Source organism: Tenebrio molitor, chromosome 2 (assembly GCF_963966145.1).
Source record: "Tenebrio molitor chromosome 2, icTenMoli1.1, whole genome shotgun sequence".
In the NCBI taxonomy this organism is placed as follows: Eukaryota; Metazoa; Arthropoda; class Insecta; order Coleoptera; family Tenebrionidae; genus Tenebrio; species Tenebrio molitor.
In genome coordinates, this window is record NC_091047.1 from 31,743,345 (window position 1) to 31,762,742 (window position 19,398).

At 34.2% G+C, this 19,398-nt stretch overlaps 2 long non-coding RNA genes across 3 annotated transcripts in view; one reads left to right on the forward strand and one right to left on the reverse strand.

Moving 5' to 3' along the window:
* Nucleotides 1-6,702: 6,702 nt before the first annotated feature.
* Nucleotides 6,703-9,532, reverse strand: LOC138123519 (uncharacterized). Its single transcript, XR_011156827.1, has 3 exons — nt 8,988-9,532; nt 7,095-8,904; nt 6,703-7,030 (listed from the first exon to the last, which is right to left on the reverse strand). It is a non-coding gene; the product is annotated as an uncharacterized lncRNA (long non-coding RNA).
* LOC138123525 (uncharacterized) overlaps nt 9,529-19,398 on the forward strand; it is a 309,532-nt gene continuing 299,662 nt past the window's right edge. For both annotated transcript variants that reach the window (XR_011156840.1, XR_011156841.1), the window contains exons 1-2: nt 9,529-9,617; nt 15,559-15,709. This is a non-coding gene — a long non-coding RNA (uncharacterized lncRNA). The remainder of the gene's footprint in view (nt 9,618-15,558; nt 15,710-19,398) is intronic.

Sequence of the window (19,398 nt, forward strand, 5' to 3'; positions counted from 1 at the left end):
TGGTTGAGTTGAGCCGACAGGGACGCTATTCTGGCGACCGCTCGACGTACTATTATTCCGGCGCGCTTTAAAATTTTTTTTCACAACTTTTTCAACAGTTTAGGATATTGAATTGTAAACTATCGAATAGTTTAAAAAATTTTCCAACTTTGTTCCAAATATGGTTTGAATATCTTCATCAGAACAAAAGTTAACAGGGGGTAAAAGTTTTACCATGCAATTCCCTATGGCAACAGTTAAAAAAAATGCACTGTATACAGGGCAAGTCACATAAGGTTTATTTCTGAACTAGCTGACCCGGCGAACTTCGTACCGCCTCAGAATCAATAAATGTTGTGTTAACTTATTAGCTGAATTGAATGAAGTTTTTTTATTAAGATAAAATTCGTTTGCAAGAAGTGAGAGTATAATGAGTAGTAGAGCAAATTGCTGTGTCCCGAGTTGTTAGTGAATGAGCCCATTTCTAGTATTAGCCATGACATAGCAGCGGGTATGTTCCTGTACGGATGTTGGTCTTGTAGGGTCCTTTGATGATTGATATGAACGCGAGATTTAAAAAAAAACACAAACAAAATTGCAAGGGGACAAATCCGGCGAGCGGGTTCTCTACTACAAATTGCCCCTTATTGAGGTGAGACTCCAGTTCTTCGTCCTGTCGCACTCCCGGTTTGTCTGAAATCATGGTCTGAACGTAGTGACCCATGTAACAATTGATTTCTGGTTCGGGACACGACCCAACATTGAAGCGATTTTGGAAGCGTTCCGATTACAGAAAATCAGTTTGAAAAGTAGACCTCGACGGCAAACGCGGGCTTACCACTCTTCCAACGCATGATGGCAGGGTAGGGAACAAATCTTGAAAACCACGGCTTCCGAATGAGACCACTCCCGTCCCATTACGACCCCTACAGTCTGAATAGCGCGCATTTCAAAAAAGGAAGTTATGTTGGTCGCACCCTATACAATGCAAAAGTAGGTGTTGTTGATCAGGATCACCATTGATCACACTTGGTGTTAAAACTCAGCTGACGTTAAATCTCAATTAAGTTCAAATTGTCGATGCGCGCACAGTGACAGATTGTGACAGATGACATAACCTTTCAAAATGAATTTTCTTCATAATTTTTTTTTCGTTAGTTATTCGATGTTTTAATAGTTATTCTGCTAATCGGGGCGGAGACAAATCCAACAATATAAAGATCATAAAAATCTGTCCAGCCGTTCTTGAGTTATAAATAGCGTAACTAACCCGACTTTGTTTTATATATATAGATTTATTTTGTACGCAACCAAGAATACTAATTACGCTGACCACTTGATAGCAGTTATAATGTGATTTTATTTAGTAATCCACGTAGGTATGTAATTTGGCTAAAAATGTCAAAATGACAGTTGATGAATTTAATTTTTGATTTCATTAATCAGAACAGGAAAACGTCATTGTGACATTTTTAGCCAAATTACATACCTACGTTGATTACTAAATTAAATCACATTATAAATGGTATCAAGTAGTCAGCGTCATTAGTATTTTTGGTTGCATACAAAATAAATTAAGAAATAAGCCTTATGTGACTTGCCCTGTATATAAAACAAAGTCGGGTTAGTTACGCTATTTATAACTCAAGAACGGTTGGACAGATTTTTATGATCTTTATATTGTTGGATTTGTCTCCGCCCCGATTAGCAGAAAACTATTAAAACATGGAATAACTAACGAAAAAAAAAAATATGAAGAAAATTCATTTTGAAAGGTTATGTCATCTGTCACAATCTGTCATTGTGCACGCATCGACAATTTGAACTTAATTGAGATTTAACGTCAGCTGAGTTTTAACACCAAGTGTGATCAATGGTGATCAACAATGTCCGGACGAAATAGTACCGCACAAGTCGACCAGTACAACTTTGCGTAATACCCCACTCACTTATAAACACGATTCAGCTGGTTCGTTTTCAATAACAGGGAACCAGCTGAATCGTGTTTATGTGCGAGCGAGGGATTACGCAAAGTTGTACTGGTCGACTTGTTCGGTACTATTTCGTCCGGACACTGGTGATCAACAACACGTACTTTTGCATTGTACAGGGTGCGACAACATAACATCCTTTTTTGAAATGCGCGCTATTCAGACTGTAGGGGTCGTAATGGGGCGTGGGTGGTCTCATTCGAAAGCCGTGGTTTTAAAGATTTGTTCCCTATCCCCCGGTCAGCTGCCATCATGCGTTAGAAGAGTGGAAAGCCTGCGTTTGCCGTTGATGTCTACTTTTCAAACCGATTTTCTGTGATCGCAACCCTTCCGAAATCGCTTCAATGTTGGGTCGTGTCGCGAACCAGAAATCAATTGTTACATGGGTCACTACGTTTAGACCATGATTTCAGACAAACCGGGAGTATGACAAGACGAGGAACTGGAGTCTCACCTCAATAAGGGGCAATTTGTAGTAGAGAGCCCGCTCGCCCGATTTGTCCCCTTGCAATTTTGTTTGTTTTTTTTTTTAATCTCGCGTTTATATCAAGCATCAAAGGACCCTACAAGGCTAACATCCCTGCAGAAATTGCGAACATACCCGCTGCTATGTCATGGCTAACGCTAGAAATGGGCTTATTCACATATTCAGTGTATCGCACCTGTATATTAGTTATTTATTGTATAAGTGTTTTAGATAGCATTTTATCCACGCAAGAATTTTTAACCGCGAGTGCGAACGCACGAGCGTTTAATATTCTCAAGTGGATAAAATGCGACTAAAACACGAATGCAATATAACGTTTTATCCACAATTACAGCGATTTAAAATCAGAATCGCCAAAATTTCATCTCATGTCATCAAAAAATGATTTGACATTACACTCTGACAGCGGATGTCACCTCAAAAATCATTGAAATTAACTAAAAAACATGGGAGGTGTTGAATAGTCGCTATTTATTTTTGATTGTTGTTTATCGACTCCATTTGTACAAAACGCTGTGCAAGTTGGTGAAAATGGAAGGAAGTGATCCTGTTCGATTGATTTAAGATTGTATTTTTTCATTATTCCACTAGTGGAATAAAGTGATTTCATTATTCCACTAGTGGATAAAGTGTTACTTTATACGGTTCATAAGTGTGGATAAAACTTCAATTATAAGGTAATTGTGGATAAAACTAATTATGCATTTAAGTACGTCAACTGTCTGTAATTATTTAAATGCTACTCCAAGTAATGCTACGTCACGGGGGAAGCTGTTTTAGGGTTGAACATTTATTGCTGTGCGGCATACCTAACCTTGAAACTATCAAACAAGTGAACAGTGCGTCCAAACCATCAAACCAACAAACCAGTGGAACAAAATCTTCATCTACAAAATGTTTCCAACAAACACGCATATGCTTAGTAATTCTCTTTCCAATTTTTAATTTAATTTTCCAATACAAAATTGTATATTTTAATGAAGAAAATAAATTATAAACAACGATAACACTAAACAATATCGAAATGCGTAACTCATTGTTCATTTTTAAGCCTCCAAATTAAAAGAGAGGACATTATCGATAAAAGCCGTGAGTGTGACAAGGACAGAAGTATACACAATTTTAAGGGATGTTAGTATCGTGTCAAACAGATTAACTTACATAGATTCCAAATTAAGTGAGATGGAAATATTAGCGCAACCGTTGTGCGAGACAGTGTTTACTCCCACCACTTTTCGTCACACAAAAAGGTTGCCGATCAGAATTTCAAAACCTTCCCATAAAAAGTTTCACTTCAAAAAATTGCAAAAAATGTTTACTTGTCGAATTTCGTTCAAATTTTCATCATTTGTTGCTTGTTAGACCCTTCAGCTATCTGCTAAATTTCGTCTCAAAAATCAAACTCCTTGTATGTGTTTCGTTTTTTTTTTTTCGTCATTTAGTATACCAGGATCTATCAGAACTGGCGGACCAAAATAATACGGTGAATTCATCATCTTCTGGGAATAATTAAAAATGTTCAAAAAAATCTATCTTAAATAGTGATTAGGAAAGAAGCAATTTAAACTGACCAATGCTGTTGTTGATGTTAAGTTACCTATAAATTAGTTTTCCTGCTTTATATGCATGTTGGGTATCCGCATTGTTTGTGAAATGACTGACGTTTTTTTAGGTTATAGTATTTCTGCTATGACGTTGCCTATTGGGAAAACGAACTGCGTACTCTTGAGCAGCAACTGTGGCACTCTCATTACACTGTCCATATAAGACAAGCATATCAAAATATTATGAAGAAGTAAACATTAAGCGTTTTTAATGACTTTTGTAATTGTCAGAAATAATTTATCATGACATAATATTCAATTATTATGTCTTTCCAAAAATCAAATTTGTTTCGATAGTTACTAATATAATTTTTTAAGGTAATTTTATATCTACACGCGATTGGTCAATTAAAAACGTTCTTATTTTAAAATCCAATGAGGATGGATGGTATTTTGGTCCGCCAGTTCTGATAGACCTGTATATTATCGTCACTTTAAGGAAAACAAAGAATTTAACAAGGAGATTTACGATCACAGATGAGGGCTGCAGTTTTCAACCTTGTGCTTTGTACAATAAATATGCGGCTCTTCGTCCTCGTCAAGCGACCAATTACCTTTCTTTTTAACCTACCGTAATGGCAAATGTATTTTCCTCAATGTTGGCCAGCACACTATTGGCGGTGTACCGCAAATAATTGCAACATACTCAACAGATGTGGCTTCCACTTCGACAAATGTGGCTTCTAACTTCGGGAGGTTCTACAATTAAGTGTCCAATGACGAGCGAATTCACTTCCGCTTCAGGAATGTTCGACATTAGCGGAAATTCCAATTGTACATTTAATTTTAATTTGTATGAAACAAAGAAATAATGTTCAAATGTTAAAAACGCTACTATCTTTTCCAAATTTCAAATTTCTCTACTAACTTGTTAAATTCATAACTGGTCTGCTGTGAATTTAACACTAAAATGACTTTTCAACGTCAAGTGACAGTTCGAATAAATGACGTTTATTAACAAACGTTGGTGGCCACTTTGAACACTAGCTGTGACTTGCTTTTGTTAGCCCCTTTTTAATTTCAATCTCTACTTTGCATTCATATCATCCCTTCGCAATAAATCACATTTGGAATTTTGGAATATTTTGAGGTTAGGCTTTCTTTTTTTGAAGTGAAACTTTTTATGGGAGGGTCTTGAAATTCTGATCGGCAACCTTTTTGTGTGACGAAAAGTGGTGGGGGTAAACACTATTGGGTCGAGTGGGAGCAGTGTCTCTGTCTTTGTCACACTCATGGCATTTATCGATAATGTCCTCTCTTTGATTTGGAGTTGAGTTACGCATTTCGAAATTGTTTTACTGTTATCGTTGTTTATAATTTATTTTCTTCATTAAAATATACAATTTTGTTGTGAATATGCTATTTAAAAGTGATTGATGAATAATTACAATGTTTTCCTGTAATACAAAAGTTTCACTTCTATCGTGCGTCTTTACGACACATTCTGTTTTTTTGTAGAGCGGCATTTCGTATTTTTACAAGGGTAATGCAAAGGTAACTAGATGTAAATCATTTTATTCCACACTGTACTAGCAAGCATGTAAAATTTTACTGGCTAGCCAGTAAAATTTTACACCCGTGCTCATATGAGTGATATGCGTTTCCAAAGCAATACGTGTAAAGCTCATACCATTTTTTTTTTTCAAATACCGGAATTTTTAATACTTTGTATAACTATTTACAAGTGAGGAACAAATAAAATATTCAACAATACACGCATGGTAACGGGTTTTACTGGCTTCAGAAGGTGACTGGCTCGTCTTCGGCTCTCCAGTTATATCCTTCTGTCGCCAGTAAAAACCCTTTTTACCATGCTAGTAATGTTAAGTAATATTACAATTTAGTAACAAATAAACACTCAAACCACAATTTCAATCACAAAATTTCGATTCGGAAAAAATTTAGCTTTTACGAGAAAACACAGTTTTTAACATCAGCCAATTGCAGTAATAGAAAGAATACAATAACCAAGGCTTTGTTTTCTTGCAAAATATCAGAGTAAATATCTAACTTACACGTGTTTAGGAAAAAAAATGTAAATTGTAAAACTGTAAATTTGTCTGGAGACGCCACCAGTTATACACTGAACATCAAGCCATGTTGTTGGTTGTATAATTTTCTTCCAAAAGATGTTTACTAACTCACTTGTCAATTTTTACGCTCAGCAGTTTTCTTTAATATTTTGTCAAATGTAAGTTGTAATAAATCTCTGGTAATAAGTAATAACTAAAAATGTAATAATATGTTATTATAGCTGTTATTAGTACTGAATTCCTTTTTTTGTCTTCAAATTTAGTTCTTGCGCAATGTAGAAGACGCTGATTATTTCGTGCTCGACCAAGCAACAAAGCTTGGCCTTGGTGGTCCCGGTCGCGCATGCGCTCTGTAGTATGCAGTTGCACATTGTGCATTGTTTAGTTGTTTTTGTGCTCAAAACTTCAAACACCAACACTAAACATGCAGTAATCAGTAAACAGTGCTACAGTCTAGTGGTGGGCACATCGAAACAAAAACATCGATGTCTACCAACATCGATGTTTAAAAAATTTGGCATCGATGGTCGATATATTGTCAGAGAAACATCGATATTTCACAAACATCGATATTTTGGGTTATGGTACGGTACAAAAACTCGTTCAAGTTTAAATAAATGTGTTATATTCCCAAACGATAAAAAAAGTAACAAAAATAAAATGCGAAATTCTGTAAATAATTAAATATTACGAAACAATAAAAAAGTAACAAAAACAAATCAAAAAATTCTGTAAATATGTAGATAACAAAATTCATGTCAAAAAAATAAAGTATAAACAATTCTGGTAAGATAAGGCAAGTACCTAATTATTATCAATTGAACTCAAGAAAACTAATTTATTTAATCTCTGAGGTTTGAGGCGACTTCGTTTTGCAGTTACGATTTGCCCAGTCTTCGAAAACAGCCTCTCTGCAGGTACTGAAGTTGCACAAATCTGTAAAGTTAACGATTTTAGGTAAATTTGATAATAATAGATACATAAATAACTTAATACAAACCTGTAAATATTTGAGGGCAAGCTTATGTAAATGTGGGTATGTAATCTTCATGGCTTCCCATATCAGCAGGGGATCACTCTTCAAAGGGTACACTGGACTATTAATGTACTGTGACACTTCTGCATTGATGATATTTTTTATATCGTCTTCACTGGTTCCTTTATTTTGGTGTTCAGCGACCATGGTTTTGTGTAATTTCCACAAGTCCATTTCTTTTTCTATTTCTTCTTCTATTGGGCTGCTCTCCATTTGATTATCCACATTATCAACTGCAAATAGTTTTTCCAATTTTCGTTTAATAACAAGAATAGAATTTCCCACGGCGACATAATCTTTGAAGTGGAGCTTTTTAAACCGGGGATCCAGTAATGTTGATATTGCCAGGGTTTCAACATGTTCCATTTTTCCAAATCTTTTGTGAATTTCGGACGATAAGGATTGCTTTAAATTAATCACCTCTGGAGAGTCTGTTTGTTGATTATCGAGTTCTGATTTCAGACAGTGAACCATTGGAATGATTTTACTTATGGTAACGTATTTGTCTGCAGATACTTCCTTGGTGAGCACTTCTAACGGCTTTAACATATATTTTACATCCTTTAGTATATTTATTTCATATGCGCTGATCATATTTGGAGCACTTGGCTCATTAAGTAAAATATCGCTCACAACAGAGCGAAGACGTAAAAATCTTTCCAACATGTAAAACTTCGAATTCCAGCGTGTATCTACACACTGAATTAATTTCAAAGGTTCACTGGTACCGCTTTCAATTTGTTTAGCTCTTAGCGCCTCAGCGGCGATACAACTTTGTTTAAAATATGTGACAATGCGTTTCACTTTATCAATTACTTCTGAAATAGTGGTTTCACTTTTTATAGCATTTTCTGAAACTAAATTCAAGGTATGTGCAAAACAATGCACATGTACCTTCAATCCAAAGGTGTCACATGCCGCTTTTACCATATTTTGGCCATTGTCTGTTACAATGGCCAAAATCTTATTATACTTAATATTCCAGTTCTCACATTCCATTTTTAAAATCTCAGAAATATTTTCTGCTGTGTGGCGTTTCTCAAGATGATGCACACACAGATTTACTGTTTTTATAGTACTTCCCTCAAGATAATGTAGTGTTATACCCAAAAAACTAATCGTCTGATGGGTTTCAGTCCATATATCAGCTGTCAGTGTATAATTGTCAATGTTTTGTAACCTATCTCGAAAAATTCTAGATATTGTTTCGTATCTAGAATCAAGTAGCCTGGAAAAAGTTTTTCTGCTAGGAAGTGTATACAGCGGAAGAACTCTTTGCAAAAAATTTTGAAATCCAGCATTTTCCACAAAGTACATAGGGAGATTGTCTGTAATTATCATTTTCAAAATTAAATTTGTGGTTTCAAAATCCCTTTTACCGCCTGGTTTGAATTGTGTTATTTCATTAAAAACTGTCGGAATAGTATTGGACTTTTTGATATGTGATGATGAACTCTCAAGGGTCACAGTACTAGCTAGGCTATTGGTACTTACATTAGACATATTATTATTTGTATCGGCACTTGTGGCGCCCTGGTTTGATTCTGGTTCAATTTCGTTGTTTGTACTTTTGTTTTGATTTACTTCTTCAGCCGTCTTTACGTCTTCAGCCACATGGTTTTTATGCATTCTCGAAACATGTCCTAAAAGATTTGTTGTATTGCCGGATGTCTTGAGTTTTTTTCCACACAAATTGCAATTGGCGAATCCATCTCTTCTTTTTGTGAAATACTTCCAGACGGAGCTTGTTTTCCCCATGACCCTTCCTGAACTCCTAAATTAACAAACAAAATAATGAATACATACCTACCTACAACAATCTTCTAATTAAATAAAGTACAAAAGAACTTCACTTACCCTGTTGTAACTTGTGACCAACTAATTTTAACTGGACGACTACCACTGCAACAATGCGATAACCAAAACCAAATTGTTCATATACTGTTGCGTTCACATGAAGTCACGAAATCACGTTAATCAGGGCCCAAATTACATTTCACATCACATCACAATGATTTTTTTGCTTAACTAGCACATTCCATAACCGGATCTATCTGCAAAATCCAACCACATCCAGATCAATCCAGACTTTCTCCCGCCAAAGAGACGCCGTTTCAACCACAGACCTCTGCACAGACCACAGGTTTCAACTTTCAAATCTTTGTGATGGATTGTCTTTGTTCTTTGCACGTGCTTTGCGCTGCAAAAAAACCAATGGGGTTTGCGTTGGCCAAGGATTGACTCTGGGCGTGCGTAGAAGAGAAAACCGCTAACATCGAATAGCAAAACATCGATAGTCTTCGATATATCGCCCTCATGAAACATCGATATGTTTTCATCGATGTTGTCGAGAAAACCTCGATGTTCTAAAACATCGATATTTTTTGCCCACCACTACTACAGTCTACAGTGACCAGTGAGTTGAGTACAATGTACAATGCTGTGGTGAAGTGGACAGTGCAAGGTGGGAGTGGGATGAATGAAATTGTAAGTTTTTCTTGTCATATGTTGTTTATTATGTTCATTATTGATTATATTTTTCATCATAACGGCCATAGTCACTCACGTGCGTTTGTTGGCTTACTGTTAAAATTTACTGATAGAGAATGAATAGCACCATATTTAGGTTATGTTAACCTTTTATACAGGCTGGAACAAAAGTATCAAACATTGGCTGTAACTTTTTAATTTGACAATTTATGAAAAAAATGTTTAATATAAAAGTTGATTGGTGTATTATCCTGCATCATCTGGTCTTTCTACTTTGTTCCTATCTTCTTTTGTTTCGCTGCAATGGCAACCAACTTTGGTTTTTTAAATAGCACCCATACATTTTTTGTGTGATTGTCAAACAAGCGTATCTTTCTGTATTCATTAATACAGTTTTGCCATTATGGGGAAAAAGAATAAAAAAAAAAAAAAACAGGTGATAAAATTAACTTACTAGGCCTTAGGCCCGGTTTCTGGAAACATTTTATTTGGCCGATAAATACAAAAATCTTGTAATGTAATTGGTCACTTTCTAGCGTTTCTATAGCAACGTTTGATTTAACCGGCCGTTAAGTTATGGGACCGTTCGAGAAACCGGGCCTAAGTAATAAAATGCAATATCAAGAATGTTGACAATTTTTGTTGAACGTCATGCATGATAATAAACCAAACAATTTTTATATTAAACGTTTTTTCATAATTTTTCAAATTAAAAAGTTATAGCGATTATTTGATACTTTTGTTCCACTCGGTATAATCGAAGTTTGTGCGCTGAACGTGTTTAGAGGTATTTTGATATTTGGAAACAAAAGACTGAGAAATGTCACAAAATTGTATTCAGTGTCAAATTTCTCATTAACGCCGTAAAAAGGAATGTCTAGGTAAATTGGAATTTTCGCTAAATTGATTGAAAAAATAAATTCTAAGGAAACCAGTTTTTGTCAGTGGTTCAAAAGGAAAAGTTATTTTCATATAATCAAACGTATTACAAATTATATGTACTCCATTCTTTATCTTGGTCAGTGGTCGATGCGATCAAGCAAACCATGGGTAGCTTTGTAAGTTTTACTTTTTCCACCAAAATTTTATGTGGTGTAAATAAAATATTAACTGTCATCGCAGTCATTCAGATTCAGAATCTTCGTCAAGCATTCATGTCCAAATCTCGCGATTTTATGTCGCGAAATGTAAATACCGAGTGACTATAAATGATTGAAAATTATTTTGTTATATTGGTCACACATTTGAAACCTTTAGTTGGCAACATCGTTGGCATGACACACGCAATTTTTAAAATTGAAACAAACGTCAAAATTCTAAATCGACAATGGACTTCGTGACAACCTAACCTAAATAGAAATGATTGACAGATGATCCACGAGAAGACTTGCACTACCAACTGCATCAGTGTTGCCAATCCACTATTTTCCTTCAATCATTTATAGTCACTCGGTATATAAGCCGTACACATCGATTCTTAAATTTAACCGTTCCCGGTTTGAAAATTATCGGCGTCCGTCGTCGGTCAATCCGACTGAACATTATTCCCGTCCCGTGCCGGGCAATATTACAAAGAAGTTTGGGTTTGAAACATTAACCGAATTCTAAAACCATAAACCGGACCTAATTTGACCGGAAAGTGTGTGGCCGGTCTAGAACATTTTGAAATTCCCAAGCAAGTTACCGTGTGAGCAACAAGTACCTACTGATTGAGTTGGCAATAAATTCTGGTGATTTTTGGTGACTTTTATGTCATGTTCCAACGAGAAAACCATTTTATTAATAAAAGATTACAAAAACCAAGGCGTTTAAATTTGAAATGTATACCAGCTGTCAATAATGTCAATAAAACAAACCGAAATAGGTACAATTCACAGTCTTGCAAATTTTATGTAAATTTTTTTTTGCCAACTGTAACAGTTATTGTTGCTCACCCTGTATTAAAATTTTAGAGAACGATGCGATGTGAAGATGACACGTTTGAGGTTATGTCTCGGTACTCTCGGTGCATCTGAATAATTAGCAATTTAACTTGGAAAATAATAAATAGAAAGACTTTGTGGCGTCTCTGTAAGTACATTATTGTAAAGTCCATTCACGTTGGATTTTCCCTGTCAAATTGTTGTCACGTTGCAAGCCTGCGCCTCCTTTCCTAGTAATTTTTACATTATCGTGTTTTATTCGTGATAGAGCGATTGAGAGCGATTTGACGTCTTTAATTTTGAATGTTAGTTTGACGTGTGAAATAAAGTCACAGATTTTTTTATAAAATTCTATTCCTGGGTGATTTTGCCATGGCGAAGAGAAAAAAGGTTAATTTTAAAATTGCGTTAACCTTCCACAACTGACGTAATGTGACGAAACCCGCAAGCTAATACGGACTCAAGAAAAAGTAGCTTCAGTTCGAAAATTAATTAGTTAGAATCCTTTAATATTGAATGTATTGTACAGAGTGTCTATAAAAGAATGTGGGATCGCAGAGGGCTCTGGAATTTGAATTTGCCAACCCCTTTAAATTCGTCAACTACTAACCGCCAAATTGTCAAATATATTCACAAGCTGTCAATACGAAATCAACTTAACCTCATTTACGCTTCGAAGCCCTGTTTTGTTGTTTCTTGCGTTCCTGGTCTGCTTATTGTTTAAAAAAGCTTTTTTCAAAGCTAGATAACTTCCGGTGGTGTTACAAAGGTATTGTCTTTATCTGTTTTTATAATTTTACAACCTCTCAAATATTTTAATTGCTAAAATGGTGTTCACACTTGAACAAAATAAGTTCCTTATGATGTCTTATTACCGCAACGGGCAACGGTGTTAAAAGAGAGTCAGGGAATGGACATACAGCATTCAAGCTTGCAAAGAAGAATTTTTAGCCAAGTATGTACCTGGACCAAAATGTTTTAGAAAAGTCCCTCACAGCTCACATACATCGAATTGTTAATCATTTTGTTACTACCAGTAGTGTTGGAGCTAGATAATTTCCGGTGGTGTTACAAAGGTATTGTCTTTAGGTATCTGTTTTTATATTGAAAATCAGAATATGTAATTTTATAACCTCACAAATATTTTAGAAGTAATTGCTAAAATAGTCTTCACACTTGAACAAAATAAGTTTCTTATGATGTCTTATTACCGCAACTGTTTTAAAAGAGAAGAAGAATGGACATACAGCGTTCAAGCTTGCAAAGAAGAATTTTTAGCTAAGTACCTGCACCAAAATGTTTTAGAAAAGTGCCTCACAGCTCACATACATCGAATTTTTAATCATTTTGTTACTACCGGTAGTATTGAAAAGGGGAAATCTTCAGGTCGTCCCAAGGTGATGGAAAATGTAGTTGAAAATATACGAGATCATTTAGAAGCACATCCGAGAACTTGCCTATTAGACTGTCTCATCAAATTGCAGTACTTACATGCCATAAAGTTGTTAGATGAGAACATGCATTTACATCCATACAACTGTACAATAGCTGCTCCTTAATGATCCTGAAAGCTGCATAAATTATTGCAATTGGTTTCAGAATAATCTGTTCACCTGACTTTTCTGTGTTCAGCTATGTGAAAAGTGATGTGTTGATAAATGAGAAATTAATAATTTAAACGAGTTAATAGAAGAGATTACCGTCTGTTGTAACATCAAGAGAGTCAGAAGATATTCAGAGCAAAATGGAGGACACTTCGAACCATTCCTTTAATTTATATTGTTACTTTTTTAGCTGAATCACTGGTGTTATTCACCTTCTTAAGTGTTTAATAAATACATAATTTGTTGAGAGTGTTGAGACTTATCAATAATGCATTTCATTAATTTATTTTTATTTAATTTTTTTGCAAGCATTAATTTTGTAAAGCTACGCAATAGGCAACCAGTAAAACCAGTTTGTTCTGGGGTTGCACATCGTAGATTAGGCTAATATTATTCGATTTCTGGTGAAAGAGTCGGCACACAATCAAAGCCTACTTGGATCCCACAATCATTTATAGACACTCTGTATGTATTAACATGATTATAATCTATTGACCAGTTTTAACAAGACAACGTTATTTTAAAGGTAATATGTATGTACGGTCGGTGGACAAATAAAACTGGGACACTTAAAATTTAATCTATGTAAATCAGACCATTGAATTGTCAATATATTTGTCAGTGTCTACCGGGTATCAACCACCAAACCTGGCCATAGGCACATTAGACATATTAAAATAATATATGAGTTGCTATGAAACATATTATAATTGTTTCGTCAAATTTGCCCAATAATTGAGCATAATACTGCTCTGTGTTCGTTCTTCCCTTTTCCAAATTTCAAAAGTATTTCTACTTTCTACGTTACCTACATCAAAAGTTTCCTGATGGCATTGTTTGTACGGATGATAATTATAGCTGTCAATATTACATTACACAATAATATATTTCATAGCAACTCATACGAGTATATTATTTTAACATGTGTAATGTGCCTATGGCCAGGTTTGGTGGTTGATACCCGGTATATAATATGTCTTACTAAAGTTAACCTATTTGTGACAAAACCGTAATTAAACGATGCAAATTTGTAAATTTTGACTTATGTGATTGTCATTTTTGTCCCTGTTTTATTTGTCCATCGACTGTACATCGAAAAAACTTAAATTAGAAAAAAATGATTAAAAATCAAAATACACCTTTCTTTTGTGGTATGCAATTGTAACAATACATTCTTGAAACGTCACAACCACAATCAAAACGTATAAGTGTTCCATCATTTAGATGCATTCCTTACTTCCATCGCTTCCAATGAAAGAAACTTCACACAATTTCCTATTGGGTTCATTTTCTATAACTTATTCTGGTTCCTCATCACTCATCAATCATCATGTTAGTCGCAGAAGGTTAAGTAAATGCAGTCATTAAGGGTTGTTTCACTTAATCAACAACGCAAGCAGAAAAATACAACACCAGTAGGTAGGAGTTAGGTACCTATTGTATGTTCCTAATCCTATCATTATACCGATTAACAACTGACACTATTTTTAGTGCAAGTGATAACAAAATGGATGTATTATTACCTATTGTTATCCTATAAAAAGTTTAATAACAATATTTGAAAAATGACTGTTTCTTTGCTGACAGCGAATAACATAACCTCTACAGTCTACGAATTACTTGGTTACTTTATCAGCCCGTATTGGTGACATACACAGCTAAAGCATTTTTGAACTAAAAATCACACCGCCACAATATTGAATTATTTGACCTTGACTAGGAAAATCCAACGTGAATGGTATATTTGAATAGAGATATTTTCGTATTTGGTGGCGAAAACAACAGACTGAGAAATGTCACAAATTTGTACTGTCAGTGTCAAATTTCTCAAAGACGTTCGTGATTGCGACAGAAATGCAGCAAATTGGCAATAATGCATCGTCGAACTAGAGAAATAATTTGTAATACGTTTGATTATATGAGAATATCTTTTCCTTTTGAAGCACTGACAAAAATTGGTTTCCTTAGAATTTGTTTTTTTAATCTATTTAGCGAAAATTTAAATTTACCTAGACATTCCTTTTTACGGCATTTATGAGAAATTTGACACTGACAATACATTTTTGTGACATTTCTCAGTCTTTTGTTTCCGCCACCAAATATGAAAATACCTCTATTTGTTAACAACTACCAACGCACTTTTCCATGGGAACTTTCAAAAATCCCTAAACTCAACTCGACGGCTGAAAATTTCCCTATGACCACTTACCAAGATAAAGAATGGAGTACATATATGTCTCTAGTTCGACGATGAATAACTTTCTTATTGCCAATTTGCTGCATTTCTGTGGAAATCACGAACGTCTTGAGAAATTTGACACTGACAATATAAATTTGTGACATTTCTCAGTCTTTTGTTTCCGCCATCAAATATGAAAATATCCCTATTACTTATTCTGTTGTATTTTACAGAGTGAACTGTGCCGATTGACGGAGCGTTGTGTGTGGTTTTTGAGAGATGAGTCATTATTCTGGATTTGATATCCTGATCCAACAAAATGAGACATCAGCTTTCAAAGACACCAGAGAATACCCGAAACAATTAGCAGCTCACCACTGAACGGTAAGTTTCTATGGGCCGTATCACGGCACCCTTATTAAATTTAATCATGACTCTAATTACCTTGGTGACGAATTCATCTTTTTCTCGCAGGTTATAATTGCATAAATCTATATCGTTTTATGTTTACTTTAATCACGATTTTAGTTATCGACAACTTTAATAACGGTGTCGTGATACGGCCCTATGTGTTTGCAGGGCTGCCAATGCAAAGATCGAATTTTACCCACAACGTGTAACGACATTCCCCGTAATCCCTTAAAATTACCCGCGAAATTTAAAAACCTTCGTACGAAAAGAAAATACAAAATTGACAGCAACATATTATTTATTTTTGCTCCAAATATTGCATTTTAACATTTTTTTACTGGATTCAAAGGATAGGAGCCCATTACATTTTTCGATGCCCTGCTTACTATATATTAAAGACGCTATATTTTCAGTATTCAAACAGTTTCGATTGTTAGTTTTAATGTTGTTGAGATCACTAAACAGTCGCTCAACAGATGCATTAGAAAAAGGGAGTAGAAGGAAGTAATGCATAACAACTTCTAAATGTTTGAACATTGGTATACCAGCCGCATTAGTTAACGAAAACACGTCCTGCCAGTATTTTTCTGCAGTATGATTTTTATCTAATCCAAATTCTTTAAAATCAAATAGGGCATGTTGTTTCCACTCATTATCCAATTGTTGCTCATCAACAAAATCCTTTAAAATGGGATATTGCATCAAAACTGGCCTAAGACTTTTAATTTCATATTTTTGTGCTTTTACAGGATCTACGATTTCTATAAAAGTGTATATTTCATCTTTAAAATCAAACCTTTGCTTGATTTGTGTAAGCAACTCTACATAAAATGTAAGGCAGGTTTTTAAAAATTGTGTAATCGATTGTCGGTCCTTTACCTCATGTTTTAAATTCTGTAAAGATTCTGCAGCTGCCACACCTAAATAGACCTTTTCAAGAGATACAAAACTCCTGGGATCTGCATGGCTCAAATACAGTATATCATTTGTCCGAATGTATGTCATATCCAAATAATTGCTGCATAGGTTTTTTAATAGTGCCTCAGTCTCTGTCTTTAGTTTTGTGTAAAAGTAGAGATACAGACTGAAATAATGTATTGAAATCTGTTAGCAAACTTAGTGTTATGACATAAATTCAAGATACATTTTTGTGAATTTGTTACGTATGGCATTTAGCGCTTTTGTTCTTCTGACACTAACATTTTGTGCAATTTTCGAATCAGGCAATAAATCACTACATAAAGAACTCAAAATATCCATTACCACAAAGGGGAGGTTGTTTGTAGCTAACAATCCGCACAGTTTTAATTCTGCTCGTCTAGTACTTTCAGAGAGTGGATTAATTTCAATATCAGTAATTTTTTTGTTGTTAACTATTTTGTGGTAATTTGCCTTATGTCTAAGAGAGGTACTGTGGCGTTTTATGTCATTCTTGTGTGCAATAATATCTACACTACAAACTCTACAATGTGCATACTCATTTCCTTTTTTCACCATATTTGACTTTGCAAGCCAATCTTTAAAATTATCCATTTGTAGCCAAGCTAAAGAAGATTTGTTCAGTTTATTGGACTCGTATCTTGACTGCTTTTTAGGTGGATCATCTGAGATGGCTATATTCTAAAATTATTTGTTTAAGAACTAAAATAATTTCATGAATACACTTAACTTATTTTTAATCTGTTTTTTTTGACTAGTACATTCTGACTTTGGTCTTGGTTCCCATGTTTCTTCTTCCAGAACCTCTTGTACTTCTTGCTTACCGTCACTGTTGTTTTTATCTTTCACTGTTGTATACTGATCACAAACACTTACATAAGACGTTTGTTCAGAATTCTGATAATAATAAATGGGTCACAAATTCTATAATGTTTTGCAAAGTAATAATGTGCCATGCGTAATATTAATTAGCTAAGTAGTTTGTTTTTGCAAGTATTTTATAATAATAATAATATAATAATAATACTTTATTAGCATACGCTATTTAAATACAAAAAAAAAAAAAAAAACATCAAATGCAACAATACAGAATGAAAAAATATATAACAAATAAACAGACATCCCAAAAATAAAAATAAAAATATCATATAAAAGAACCGATTTAGAATCCGAAAGGAAATCGGCAACCGTGACCACAGGATTCTACCAGAAACTTAATAAAATCCTGCAGCCACAAACACCGAACCCCCCCCCCCCCCCCAGACTACGAATCAGTTCCTTCCTAAAACTATTTACATTTGTACACTCTTTGATGGGCCAAGGTAACATGTTAAATGTTGATAATCCCTTATAAAACAAAGTATTGAACTTCCTATTTGTTCTGCAGATGTCAATTTTAAACATATTGTTATTTCGTAAACTATACCTGTGCAAGTTACTGTTATATGTTACTTTATTTAACAGATAATTCGGCATTAACTTATTTTTTATTTTATAAATAGTTACTAACGTATTGTAAATTATTCTTGTTTTTACATCCATAAGCTGTAGTATACCTATCACATTTCAGTATAATTCTCATACATCTCTTTTGTATAATTTGGAGTTCCTTAATTCTGTAATTTGGCAGCATATACAATAATGATGAACAGTAATCAATGTGTGGTGCTATTAGTGATTTGTACAGTACAAGTTTAGTATATGATGACAAATTTTTAGAAATTCTGCTTAGAAAGAATGCTTTCTTAGACATTTTATTTTGTAAGTATAGCGCATAACTGTGAAATTTTAACTTACTGTCTATGATCACTCCTAAATATTTTATTTCTTGAACTCTTTCTAATTTAACATTATTTATTTCTATATTCACATTATCCCCACTAACATTATATTCGTTTTTAATTATAATAAATTTACATTTATTCTCATTTACACTTAGTTTATGATTACATAAATATTTATAGATATTGTTTAAATCCTCATTAATTTTGTTCATCATATCGCAAACATCCCTACCAGACACATAAATCATTGTATCATCTGCAAACAATTTAATTTTACAATGTTTAACATGTTTAATAATATCGTTTATATATACAGGGTGGTCCCGATATAACCTGCCAAAAAAATTCTGGGTCATTAGAAGGATCTAACAAGACCAAAAAACCCCTTTTCGTTAGGTCCAAAATAATGGGGATAAATTAACCCCTATCCATACCCATTCGACGCTGCTGACCACAAAAATACGTACCTACTCAGGAATTAATTGTTGGTGTTTGTAAGGATGACAGTATCTAAGCAACATAGGTACCTGAATCGTTTATGACAAATCTCAAATCTGACAAACTAAATCAAATTAATGACATTTATTGAAAACGCTGTACAATGTGTGCGTTCATTCATCAGCTTATTTAGGTACAGAAGCTGATTTTGTAGACTGAGATGAATGAGTAATAAATAAACTGGTGTTCCTCAATGTGTAAATAAATGTAGAGATAGTGTGTGCAAAATGGTGGAAGAACAGTGTATGTAATAAGAGTATCGTCTTAATTGTGGTTAAATAGCCAAAATAATGTATTGAATAAATTTATTTACACTTTACATATTCGTACTTTCAACTCTAACTGAGAATATCTACTAACTAATGAAAGGTAAACTAGACTAGAAAAATTATTTTATAATAAATGTTCTGTGTGCCTTCCGTTGGCATATTTGAGCCGGTA